Source organism: Salvelinus sp. IW2-2015, linkage group LG10 (genome assembly GCF_002910315.2).
Source record: "Salvelinus sp. IW2-2015 linkage group LG10, ASM291031v2, whole genome shotgun sequence".
Classification (NCBI taxonomy): domain Eukaryota; kingdom Metazoa; phylum Chordata; class Actinopteri; order Salmoniformes; family Salmonidae; genus Salvelinus; species Salvelinus sp. IW2-2015.
In genome coordinates this window covers 11,034,504-11,048,031 of record NC_036850.1, presented here as the reverse complement: position 1 = coordinate 11,048,031, position 13,528 = coordinate 11,034,504, and the positions used below count along the sequence as shown (strand labels likewise).

Genomic DNA, 13,528 nt, shown 5'->3' with positions numbered 1-13,528 from the left:
GGGATCTGAGCTTCAGCTCCTTCCGCCATTTGGGATCTCAGCTTTCATTGGTTCTCTGCTAGGTGGGTAGCTTAATACCAACTACGCCCTTGCTTCTCTGTCCTCTGATAGGTAGCTATACAACTACTGCCTGCTCTGTCTCTGGCTTAGGGTAAGCTATTCCAACTACTGCCTGCTCTGGCTCTGATAGACTAGGGTGTATTTACCACTACTGCCTGCTCTGTCTCTTGATAGGCTAGCCTGATTACCAACTACCTTGCCTGCTCTGGCTCTGGTAGCGTACGCCTATACCAACTACTCCTGCCTCTGGCTCTGAGTAGCTACTCGACTACTACCAACTACTTGCCTGTCTGCTCTGTAGGTAGCTTATACCAACTACTGCCTGCTCTGTCTCTGCTAGGTGTAGCTATTACCAACTACTTTGCCTGCTGTTCTGCTCTGATAGCTAGCTATACCAACTACTGCCTGCTTGGGCTCTGATAGTAGCTTATACCAACTACTGCTGCTTCTGGCTCTGCTATGGTAGCTATATCCAACTACTGCCTTGCTCTGCTCTGTAGGTAGCTATATACCAACTACTGCCTGCTTCTGGCTCTGCTAGGTAGCATACCAACTAGTGTCGTCTCATACTATGATCACATGCCTGTCTGGCTCTTGTATGGCTAGCATATACCAACTATTGCCTGCTCTGGCTCTGCTAGGTAGCTATACCAACTTACTGGCCTGCTCTTGCTCGAGTTAGCGGATAACCTATGATGCTACTGGTTAAGCGTTAGCGTATTACCAACTACTGCCTGCTCTGGCTCTGAGTAAGGTAGCTTTACCAGAACTACTGCCTGCGCTCGTGGCTTCTGGATAGCGAGGCTATACCAACTACTGCCTGCTCTGGCTCTGAATAGCTAGCTATAAAAAAAAACCCCCCAAACTACTGCCTGCGTCGGCTCTGATAGGCCAGCTATATTAACAACTACTCCTGCTCTGGGCTCTGGAATAGCCAAGCCATACAACTACTGCCTGCTCTGGCCTGATAGGTAGCGTATACCAACTACTGCCTGGTCTTGTCTCTGCTAGGTAGCTATACCAACTCTGCCTGCTCGGCCTGGATAGGTAGCTATACCAACTACTGCCACTGCTCTGGCTCTGATAGCTTAGCTATACCAAACTACTCCCTGCTCTGGCTTGCCAGGTACGCCTATACCCAAACTACTGCGCTGCTCAATGTCTCTGATAGGTAGCTAGTACCAAACTACTGTGCCTGCTCTGGCTTCTGCTAGGTAGCTTATACCAACTACGCCTTGCTCTGGTCTGCTATGGTAGCATATAGCCAACTACTGCCTGCTCTGGACTCTGGATAGCTAGCTTCCAAACTACTGCCTGCTCTGGCTTACGCTAGTTAGCTATACCAACTACTGCCTCTCTGTCTCTTGATAGGTAGCTATACAACTACTGCCTGCCTTTGGCTTGATAGCTAGCGTATACAACTACTGCCTGCCTGGCTCTGATAGGTACTATACCAACTTACTGGCCTCTTGGCTCTGATAGCTAGCTATACCAACTACTGCCTGCTCTGGCTCTGCTAGGTAGCTATACCAACTACCACGGTCCCGTGTGGCTCAGTTGGTAGAGCATGGCGCTTGCAACGCCAGGGTTGTGGGTTCATTCCCCACGGGGGGGACCAGGATGAATATGTATGAACTTTCCAATTTGTAAGTCGCTCTGGATAAGAGCGTCAGCTAAATGACTTAAATGTAAATGTACTGCCTGCTCTGGCTCTGCTAGGTAGCTATACCAACTACTGCCTGTTCTGGCTCTGATAGGTAGCTATACCAACTACTGCCTGCTCTGGCTCTGATAGCCAGCTATACCAACTACTGCCTGCTCTGGCTCTGGTGATCGACCGCCCGCCTGCCTGTCCGTCTGTCCGTCTGTCTGTGTCATCTCCATGGTAACACTGGACATCAAATCCTCCCTCTTGACTCTTCTCCTCTTCCCATTCAACCTCTTGTCGTGTCCATCTCCCCTATCATTTTGTCTGCTGAGGTAGAGCACTGTACTGTAAGTCCATTGACAGGTCTAGTAGAAATTGCCTCAGTCTAACAGTGACAGTGTGTGGGCAGCGTATGAACCATGCTATGGTAGCAAGGTCCAGCTTATACTCTAGTTATAACAGGCAGTGAAAATGAGTCCCTTTGATCTTTGACCAGTACCCAGTAGTCCACCTTGATACATGCCTTTTGGTCAATCTAGTGTCAGCCAGTCATAGTCCGTCACTAGATCAGGTGTTAATGCGCTGGCTGTCTCCGGCTGTCCTGACCTCTATCCTCATCGGGCGTTCAACTTCTAGCCGTCGCTCAAAGCAGACCAAAAACTATTGCTAAGCTCAAATGATAATTTCCCCTCTCGTACCTTTGCTTAATTTTAAAGGCAACATGACCTTGATCATCCACAGCCACTGTTGCTTTTTACTTGTTAATTACTTGATTTGTAGGCGCACAATGTGTTGTTTACCGAAGCCCAAAGAATTTGAGATCAATGCACTATGGCTTTGGATAGAATTTCAATCAGCCAAGCATTCCACTCACAGCAACTTCAGTATCGAGAGAGAGGTTTTCTTCCCAGCTGCATTCAATCCAGTTTGTTTGGAGTGAATCCAAGCAGTTGAATAACTGGGAGTGTAAAGGGCTATGGCTCTCTTGACATTAAGCCGAACAAAAGCATCTCGTTCTGAAGCTTCCTTTTCTTAACGGTTAATAGGTTTATGGCATGATGCGAACGCTATACGCCTCCACCTCCTCACCCACTCCAATTCCTCCTCTCACCCACCTCCCTCCTCCGCTGGATGCAGAAGGAACCTCTCCACTGTCTCACACGTTCTCAGCTAGCTACAGCTGTGAGGAAATAGCAGGAGGCCTGCTCTCCTTGTCCGAAAAATAGATCTCAGTAAAGCTTGCCAGAACTGTATTGGAGAGGGACAAATTGCATCCGTGAAAATTACCMAATGTTCAGTTTTGCTGTCGTAGACTAAAAGCAAAGTGATTTTTGTTGGGAATAAGCTATGCCTTTTGACTGCAGTCGGTGTTCCTTTGTAGGAGGGTGGTGCTACAGGCTCAGTTAAAGGGTCCAGCTTGTTAGATCAATGATCGATCTATAAATAAAGATGAGTGTGTAGCCCTAAATGATCTGCTTAGGCCCATAGACCCACAGCGATAATATCAAGTGTAGTGCACCGGGTGTGTGCTGCCAAGGGGCCTTATCTCGAGGGACAGAGAGGACATCTCTCCAGATACCTCCGATATTTGTGATATTCCCCTAATGCGAATAGGCAATAATGCCTCGTTTTTTGCAGACTTGCAGCCTCTCCTCTGGCTATGTTTGTTTGTATGTCTCAGTATGCCCCTTAGCCATCCAGCGGGCTCTAACCTATGACTACAGGAGCTTATGCTCTGGCTTTACACCACTGTGCCAGAGGGCTCGTCATGGGCACGATCAACGATTACAGTAGAATGACGTCATCTACTGTATGAGTACGGTCTGTTAGTCTGCAGATGTTTCACGGTTGTCCAGTGACCTCAATGACAAGAGACAAATGCAAAAGGCACAGAGTCCACAATGTACAGAAGTAGGAATTACAGAAAGAACGCGCTACATGTTGGAATGTACAGAATAAATCCCTCTTTGACTCCATAGTAGTGGTACCTGATTGGGTACCAGGCTGTGGTTGCCAGCCTATCCTCTCCGTCCGCGAGAAGAACCCATGGATCTGGATTGCTTGGGCCATGTGATGCCAGGATCTGTTTGGAGGGATTGTGTGTCCGTGAAAAGTCTTAGGGTTGCTGATGTGGAAGTGAATTGACGAGCAGTGTCTTACAGCCTCCTCTCAACGCAGCCAGGGCTCCTTATTAAAACATAGTGAGTCAGAACTCTGAATGAACCTACCACTGGGTCTGACAGAGAGGGAGAGATGGAGAGGCCTCACACACATCATCCTATTAATGGTTATTACACCAAATTGCACCTCAAATCACTACACTAGAAGCGCAATGGGCAGGGCAATCCACACAATGCAGCGCACACGGCGTCTTATCTGGAGTAGAGATTGATGTAGTTCTCAATATATTTTATTACATGAAATCGTATAGCAAGTCACATCACCAACTGCTACCTGAATCACTTTTCTAAACATTTTTTGTGAGAGTCTATTTTACTCAGCGGACGAATGTTAGAGTAGAGGGATGCTATTYCATGTACTTTTGAATTGACTTGTGAATTACAAGCATCCTTTTATCACGATGTTAAGCCCTGTGSCWTAAGATATTTTAATCATATTTAAACACTATTCTCAAAACCCTCTTCGTATTTGTTTTCCATACTCCTATCCTCGTCTTTCTCTCTCATTTCCGCTGTTCTGATTCAACCTTTGTTCTTAAGGTGTCTTTGTCTTTAATCAGTCATATTTATGTTGTGTCTTCTCCCTACTTTGTTACTGAACTGCTTGTTGATTGAGGTCTGCATATCCTACATTGTTTGTTCAATAATTCACAGTAAACCTGTTATTGGCTAAATGTAAAACGTATTGATCTCTAACAAGATACAATCTCCATTATCCATCATTAAGCTGTATGGCTACAGAGAGAATGTTTTGGTTGCTAACTACACTGGTACTGAGTGTTGTCTACCAGCTGTGTGTGTAACAACAGGTTCTAAAAGACTGTACAACTGGCAGGTGAGGCTACACACTGAACATTCATGGTGAAAGGAATGGAACAGCTGGGTTCTCCACTGTTTCAAGGTGTTGACTGATAATTCTGGATCACTGACGTCCACCAAATACACATGCACACTCATGCACACACACATACATACACACACACACACACACACATACATACACACACACACACACACACATACACACACTGGGAGGTCAGACTGTTCAGTCTGACTTCTCAGTGTGTGTGTATGTATTCACGTGTGTGTGCTTTTGTGTGTGTGTGTGTGTGTGTGTGCGTGCGTGTGCGTGCGTGTGAGTGCAGACGCGGCCTAATCCCTTCTGTCCTGCACACGGTTCCAGATTAGTTTAGCTTTTCATCCTAAAGTCTGAGTCTGTTTGTGAGGTGGGGTTGAAAAAGTAGTCTCAGTCAGAGAGAGGAATACAACTCAATAAAATATCCCTCTTTTATGTCTCCTCTTTATTGTCCTGCCTGTATCTGGATTAGTTACCACGGTGACAGGCACAAATGCCACAGCTGTTGGACGGCGATGTTGGCTGGAGCCTTTTGATGGTGCCTCTGGACCTGTTGCTATTCACAGTGGTCTCTTACAGTGACTGTGAGAGTAGACTATGCTCTCTTCGAGAGAAAAAAAGTGTGTTATCCAGAACCTTGAAGGGTATTTGGCTGTCCCCACAGGAGAACCCTTTGAAGAACCTGTTTGGGTTCCATGTAGAACCCTTTCCACCAAGTGTTCTACATGGAGCTCATTTGAAAAACTTTTTTAAGAGTACACGGTGGGTTTGGAGCCTCAGCTGGCTCTTTGCTAGGGATGGAATGAGGGTTATATGGCAAACCATTTAGCCAGTGAGTGATAACCTGGAACCAATAGAGGTATGAGATGAGCAAAAAGTGAAGCAGAGAGAGAGTCAATGAGAGAGGACAGAAATACAGTGAGAGAGAATGACAGAGAGAGAGTCAATGAGAGAGGACAGAAATACAGTGAGAGAGAATGACAGAGAGAGAGAGTCAATGAGAGAGGACAGAAATACAGTGAGAGAGGAATGACAGAGAGAGAGTCAATGAGAGGAGGACAGAAATACAGTGAGAGAGAATGACAGAGAGAGGAGAGTCAACTGAGAAGAGGACAGAAATACAGCCGAGAGAGAAAAGACAGAGTAGAGAGAGTCAATGAGAGAGGACAGAAATACAGTGAGAGAGAATGACAGAGAGAGAGAGTCAATGAGAGAGGACAGAAATACAGTGAGAGAGAATGAGAGAGAGAGAGAGTCAATGAGAGAGGACAGAAATACAGTGAGAGAGAATGACAGAGAGAGAGAGTCAATGAGAGAGGACAGAAATACAGTGAGAGAGAATGACAGAGAAAGGAGGGGAGAGGTACACAGACACCGAAAGACAGTGAAAGGGATTAGGGGTACAAGGGAGAGAATGAGAGAAAGGAAGAGAGAAATGGAAAGACACAGACACTTAGTAATAGAATGAGGAATGGACGGAGCGAGAGCAGGCTTTGCTAGGCCCGCTGCAGCAAACAGCATTATAGTTTGATGGCCTTGAGCCTGCTCATTATTGGCTAGGATTGATTTATTTTGAGATTCTCATCTCGCCATGCTCTTGCTACGGGGATGCTCTCACTATGGTGTAACAGAGGAGAAAGGAAAACAGGCTTTTCTTCCTTTATCCACGTTCATATGGGTCTGAGCTAAGAAAAGTCTACAGTATATACTGTCCTCATGCATTACTGTATACAGAATCTAGCTATCATTACACAATAGGCATTAGTGCTGAAATCAGAAATGTAACTGTTTCACTATTTTGCCATGCGGTATACAAAACAGTCTGCTTTGCTCCTGGTGGAATTGTACACTTGTCTTATAATTAGGTATTTCCTGACTAGTAAATTGCAACTTTTTTCCACTCAAAAAGACCCCAAGTGGTGCAGAAAAACAAACAAACATTCTTCAGTGAGATTACTTTTTTTTCTACTCCAAATGAATGCATCACAGGACTCAGCATGATGCACATGCCAGTTACAGTGTCTATGAATTTTTAAACGAGTGTGGTACAGACAGAATCAATCATCTTTTGGGATATTCCATAACCTGGTATATAGATGGTGGTGTGTGTTAGACATTGGGATGCATGTGTCTATCTTAGGGTTATGGAGAAGCTTGTGTGAGGTCATTAGTTGGGTGATGCAATCGATAGTGCAGGCTTTGGTAGGGTTCTGATACGAGAGGAGGAGAGAGGAGGAGAGAGGAAAAAAGGCGTGGAGGTAGACTGCAGCTAGCCAGCCACTCAGACCTCCTCTGCTTGGTAATCAGAGCAACAGTTCCACTCCTGGAGAGAACAGACACACATTTCTAAATCGGAGAGGGCCTTTGAAGACACACAACCCAAATAGGGAAGTCTCTATGAGAGCTGACCTGAACTAACTTCAGAGAAACCTTTGTCTTAGTCACACAACACTCTCAATCCAAGTGATGACAGACCGTCATACACAAACACTGTGTTTCAGAGTTAGAGACAGTGGTCTTGAGATATCACACAACTTGATATGCAGCCTATTCCCACACCTAAGAACAGAAACGTGTCAATCTCTGAGGCTTTTTTAACACCTCACTCTCACCTAGATGAACATGTCTTGTCTGAAGACAATTGTAACATTTCACAGGAGTAATAGAGTAACAGACAGACATGGGATCGCATATTCCTGTRCAATAGACCCAGCGCTACAAAGCCCTCTAAAAAGCGACTTGATTTGCTTGTGACACGTGTGCGAGGAGGGTGAACATTGTGTTCGTAAATTGATATAGATTTTTTTTGCCGGTACCAGTACCTAACTTCTGGAGATGGAGAGTTCACTCAGAGATTGCCCTGATAATTGGGAGATTTCAATTTGATCTGTCTCACCCTGTCGCTCTGGTCCCCTTGCTAAGTGACACCTTATCAAACTAATGATTGGTGAGCACACAACAATCAACAGATAGAACCATAACAAATAAGGGCAATTGAGAGGGATAGAGAAAAGGAATTTGAAGAAACCGAAGGAGAGAGAGAGAGAGAGAGAGAGAAATCTGAGGAATGATCAAAGCAGAGAGGTTGAGTCAAATAAGGTGTGACGGAAGGGGGAGGGAGGTGTACAGTATAGAGAGATTTATGGAGAAGAACTGTATGGGTAGATAATATACTCTAAAGGTCACAGCAGTCTATAGGGGAGGATTGATTTTGAGAACACCATTTGCAACTCTGCAGAGAGAGACCTTATTGAGTAGCTGTCCCAGCAGTCAGCCAGCACTCCACCTGTCAGGCCTCTCAGCACAGCCATCATGCTGATAATGCAATGTCAAATCAACACAGTGGAAACAGTTCACGCAGTCACTTCTAATCAAACTGAACCAGGAACTTTCTCTCTTTCTCTCTCTCTCTCTCTCTCTCTCTCTCTCTCTCTCTCTCTCTCTCTCTCTCTCTCTCTCTCCTCTCTCTCTCTCTCTCTCTCTCTCTCTCTCTCTCTCTCTCTCTGTGTGCGTCTGTCTCTTCCTCTTTCTGTGCTCTCCGCCGCCCCCTAGTGCTGCTGCTGGGCATCTTCCTGTACACCCGCTGGCGCAGCTACAAGGGCCTAAAGGAGGGCGTTTACCACGTGTCAGCTCACCATGACGGCTGGGAGGACATCAGAGAGAACGTGCTCAACTACGACGAGGAAGGAGGAGGAGAGGAGGACCAGGTAAGCGCTAACACATCTATGTCTCCGACACACTTACACACAATGTGATACTTTGTGTGCCTTTTTGTCCCTTGTCACAAACGGTTTCAATGAAGGCAGTTCCAGACTGAGTTTGTGAAGTGAAACAATTCAGGTTGGATTGGAGGCTAGGCATTATGGGTAACACACTAGCTCAAGCACACTCMTCTTCCCCACCATGCCACTGTAACACCTTCTCACTCTGGTTCACCTCCTACTCCAACCAGAAAGCAACTAGTGGAGTGTTTGTATATTCATGAACTCCTTACACACGATGACACATAACGTGATTATCAGATGCTCAGTGATGCTGAAATCCTTTAAGAGGTCCTCTGGTGGATCTTTAGATGTGAGAGCTGCAGCTGCACACAGGCTTTGCACACTTTTCTCCACAMTGCCCTTTCCCACCTGGACCTATGTGAGAATGCTGTTCATTGCCTCCAGCTCAGCATTCAACACCATAGTGCCCACAAAGCTGATCTCTAAGCTAAGGACCCTGGGACTAAACACCTCCCTCTGCAACTGGATCCTGGACTTCCTGACGGGCCGCCCCCAGGTGGTGAGGGTAGGTAGCACATCTGCCAYGCTGATCCTCAACACTGGAGCCCCTCAGGGGTGCGTGCTTAGTCCCCTCCTGTACTCCCTGTTCACCCACGACTGCGTGTCCAAGCACAACTCCAACACCATCATTAAGTTCGCTGACGACACAACAGTGTTAGGCCTGATCACYGACAATGATAAGCCTATAGGGAGGAGGTCAGGCCAGGACAACAACCTCTCCCTTAATGTGAGCAAGACAAAAGAGCTGATCGTGGACTACAGGAAAAGGAGGGCCGAACAGGCCCCCATTAACATCGACGGGGCTGAAGTGGAGTGGGTCGAGAGTTTCAAGTTCCTTGGTGTCCACATCACCAACGAACTATCATGATCCAAACACACCAAGACCGTCGTGAAGAGGGCACGACAACACCTTCAGAGGGTAGTGCATACGGCCCAGTACATCACTGGGGCCAAGCTTTCTGACATTCAGGACCTATATAGCGTCAAGTCTAGGACCAAAAGGCTCCTTAATGGCTTAAAACTGCCATAACTGCTGAACAATTAATCAAATGGCCACCGGACTATTTACATTGAACCCCCCCCCCCCCCCCCCTTTGTTTTTACACTGCTGCTACTCTGAGTTTATCTATGCATAGCCACTTTACAAATGGCCTCGACTAACCTGTACCCCTGAACATTGACTTGGTACCCCCTGTATATAGCCTTGTTATTGTTATGTAATTTTCTTTTTGATTTTAGATTTTTTTTTTACTTTAGTTAATTCAATAAATATTTTCTTAACTCTATTTCTTGAACTGCATTGTTGGTTAAGAGCTTGTGAGTAAGCATTTCACGGTAAGGTCTACACCTGTTATATTCGGAGCATGTGACAAATACCATTTTATTTGAGGTAATCAATTACAGAGCACACCCACCCGTGTGTCATTTACTCCTCCACTCTACCATTCCTCCATCCTCTTTTCCTCCAGGGCCCAGGCTTCCATCTCTCCAGAGTGAAGCGCTGCCGTGGTAACGAGGGTGAATCAGTCTCGCCTGAATCAAATGAATGTTGAAGTGATTATGTGTTATATAAAAATGGATGTTCTCTAGCCCTCGTCCAATATTTCCCTGTGCTCTGTTGAAGTGAAACACTCCCCTCGCCCCCTTCACATTCCCTCAGATTACTTAGTGTATTCGGCTAATACGGTCTGTCACCTCTCCACTAGCAGAGAATTAATCTGGATTTCGTTCACTAAGGGAGAAAATGAAGACAGAGTGTAAATGTAGACAGGTAGAGCATATGCAGAGGAAGCTCTGCTCTTTTTTTCTCCTCACTCACCATCACGCTCTATGATGTGATGTTTTATTTCTGTTTGAATCCCGGGAAGAGAAGCTGCTGCCTTGGCAACAGCTAATGGGGATCCTAATAAAATACGAAATACTCTCGATTGCTCCATCTGTCCATTTGTTCCTCCTTTCCATTCTCTATTTTGACGTTCCATCCTCTCTCCCTCTGTGTGTGTGTGTGTGTGTGTAGAATGCATATGATATGGCCGAGCTACAGAAGTCTCTCCAGCCCAGTCCGGCCCAGTCTGTCCAGTACAGCCGCTCCAGGGCCATCCACCAACATCACCACACCCAGCACCAACATCCCCAGCCCCAGGACACTCTTAGCAGGTTGGGCGCCAACACCGCCCTCTCCTCCTTCACCACCACCCTGCGGAGGGACGTGCCGCCCATCAGAACCCCCGCCCAGGGCCAGAGCAGGCCCCTCCTGCTGGCCAGAAAGAGCCTGTCCTTCTCCAGCCAGGACCTGGCCCGCTACCTGTGTGAGATCATCCGGGACGCTGACCAGGCCCCAGAGTCGGCCCCCTTCGACTCCCTGCAGGTGTTCTCCACGGAGGGGGGAGGCTCGCTGGCCGGGTCCCTCAGCTCCTTCAGCTCAGCCGGGCTGGAGGAGGACACGGCTAGGRGCCAAGACTCCCTGAAGGATTGGGGCCCACGTTTTGAGAAAGTCAAAGCCCTCTACGAGAAGACAGAGGCCAGCGACCTCTGAACGCTGAGGGAGACCGACCAAGCTACCGTGCTGCAGAGACCACCAAACAGCAGGAAACTACAGAGCTACAGGAAACTAATTGGAAGCATAGGAGGAGAGAGAGAAGTTCAGGAAGGAGAGAGAGACTGATAGAGAGCTTGGCCTCTCTCCTCTCTGGGAGTGACTTATTCTCCACAGGGTTTTTTCTCTAAACGGGCCTAGAGAGAGGCTGAGGCTGGGACTGATGTTAACCTAACCAGGCCTATAGCTGAGACTCACTGTTCACTGGATAATGGGAGCTGCCAATCAATGACACGGACAGATTAATTATGGCACTTACCGAGCATGGCACACAGACCTATTGCAGTGGCTTGCGGTTGACAATAATTCGGGTGAAAATGTTATTATATTTGTCAGTGAAATGAATTGTGAGGATTGCCTCGCACCTCTTGGCCCTTGATATACCATATTCTGTTCTCTATGTCTGTGATACATCAGTGTTTTAAAAACTGCTTAGACATTTGATACAGGAAGATTTTTTCTGTGGCCTTCCAGTGGGCTTTCTTTCCAAAATCTCTTTGCTGGTTGTGCAGTCACAGTTAACAGTTGTGCTCGTATGTTATACCTAAACTTCTCCTTACTTGATTTGGTTTTCTATTCACTTCACTCTCCCCTCCATTCATTAATATTCACCGGAGGAAGAGAGCTCCGAAATCAAGCTGGAGAGAAGAAAAGAAAGGACAGAGGAGCTGAGGAAAGGGCCTTTTCTGTTTCTCAGCTTTAACCTTCTTTCTCAGGAATACCAAACATTCTGAACACCACCATTGCAGCAGAGGACCATGCTATGAATACAAATGACAAATTCATCGTGAATGGCGGTCCAAGGTGAAAAAAGTGGAGAGGGTCGCGCCGAAGCCTCCTATAGAATTGACAGTGGACACCCTTTGACCTTCGCTGTTGTTGCCATGGCGTTGTGATAGTGGAGGCAGTTATAGTTGACTGTGTTCACTGATATATGTCTGGAAGGGAGTGTTTACCAGTTGTGTTAAAGAGGTGGTGGGGGCGTTCACAGTAAACAGTATGAGCCCAAGGGAAATGATCCAGCTACATGGGTATTCATACTAAGGATCTCACCCAGTGGGGCTCAGCTATTTATCTTCCCCAAAGCTGGAGGATGATGCCCCCACAAACAGTTCTCCCCTATCATATAAACCAGGACCAATCTGCCCAAACTAAAAACGCTTCAGAAGCCAGCGTTCACTGCATTTGTGTTGTTCACCTTTGAGAGAGGAGTGGAGAGTGGAGGTGAAATTAGCCAAAGAATGCAGAGGGGCGGAAAGGAGGGAGAGTTTGTGCTGATTCAAAGCACCTCCGGGACTCTGAGTTAAATGTGCTTGTGTGAGGAGCTGTGAAGCTCCATGGGGAGTAGAGAAGGGGACAAGAAAGGGTTTTGGAAATGGTTTGTTGCACAGCAAATGGAATAAATAAGAAGTAATGTTACCTTCCTCTGCGATAGACTAAACACCAACATTGTATTTCATGTATTTCGAGGTAGCATCAGCACACCCTTCTCATTATTTTGATTTAGTTTTTAAAAAAAATCAGTGCAGAGACGCTGCATGTTGAGCGTGACGGCACAACAGTAAAGGGTAGGAGTGTGTTAAAAACACATCAGCGCACTAATCCTAATGGGAGTTGATGGCGGCGCTGTCATGCTGTAAACCAAAGGATCACGGGAGTTTTAAAAGTCGATTGAGAAGTCGACATTCTGATTACGGATTTCAAACGTGCCAATTTTCTGAAGGCAGCAACAACGTGAGTTTAAAATAGGATAGGGAGGTGAGGGAACGGAGCGCTGCCGCAATGCAATGCTTTTTCATAGACATCAAAAGCTCCTCAAGGGATGGAGTTCTGATTCATCCTCCGAGCACGGTTGGCCAGGAACCTGGYTYATAGAGGAGCTAGTAAAAATAATAATGATTAAAATGTGAAGATTGTGTTTGGGATTCACAGGATTTCTCTCTGGGTTGGAGAGAAAAGATTCTACTTTAATTTGTATCATAAATGGCTTCAACATTGTCTAATGGATACAAACATATTGTGGAATTTTATGTTTTTACCTCATTTGTATATTGGAAGATAAAGTCATTGCTTTTTTAATGTGTCAATGGAAGAACTATGGATCACGTACTGCTTCTTTAAGAAAAAGTGAACTTATCTTTTTTTAAATCATTATCATGACCGGCTTTGAATATAGATATCTTGGTGTTTTGTATTTGCATCAATCTTTTTTCTCAATAAAGATTCATTTATTTGAATTAGTGATTTTCCTGATTGTTTGCATTAAGCATGATGTGAGTTTATGGCAGGGTTCTCCAAATGGTGGCCCCCGGGCTGTATTTGGCCCGCGTGTGGTTTTATTTTTGTGCTCCAAGTTTTCTGAGCAAAAATGTCATTGTTTTACATAAAAAAAATATAAAAACA

The 13,528-nt window shown here is 46.0% G+C and overlaps 1 pseudogene; it reads left to right on the top strand.

Annotated features, from left to right (window-relative positions):
* LOC111969271 (neural-cadherin-like) overlaps nt 1–13,528 on the top strand; it is a 224,035-nt pseudogene extending 210,507 nt beyond the window's left edge.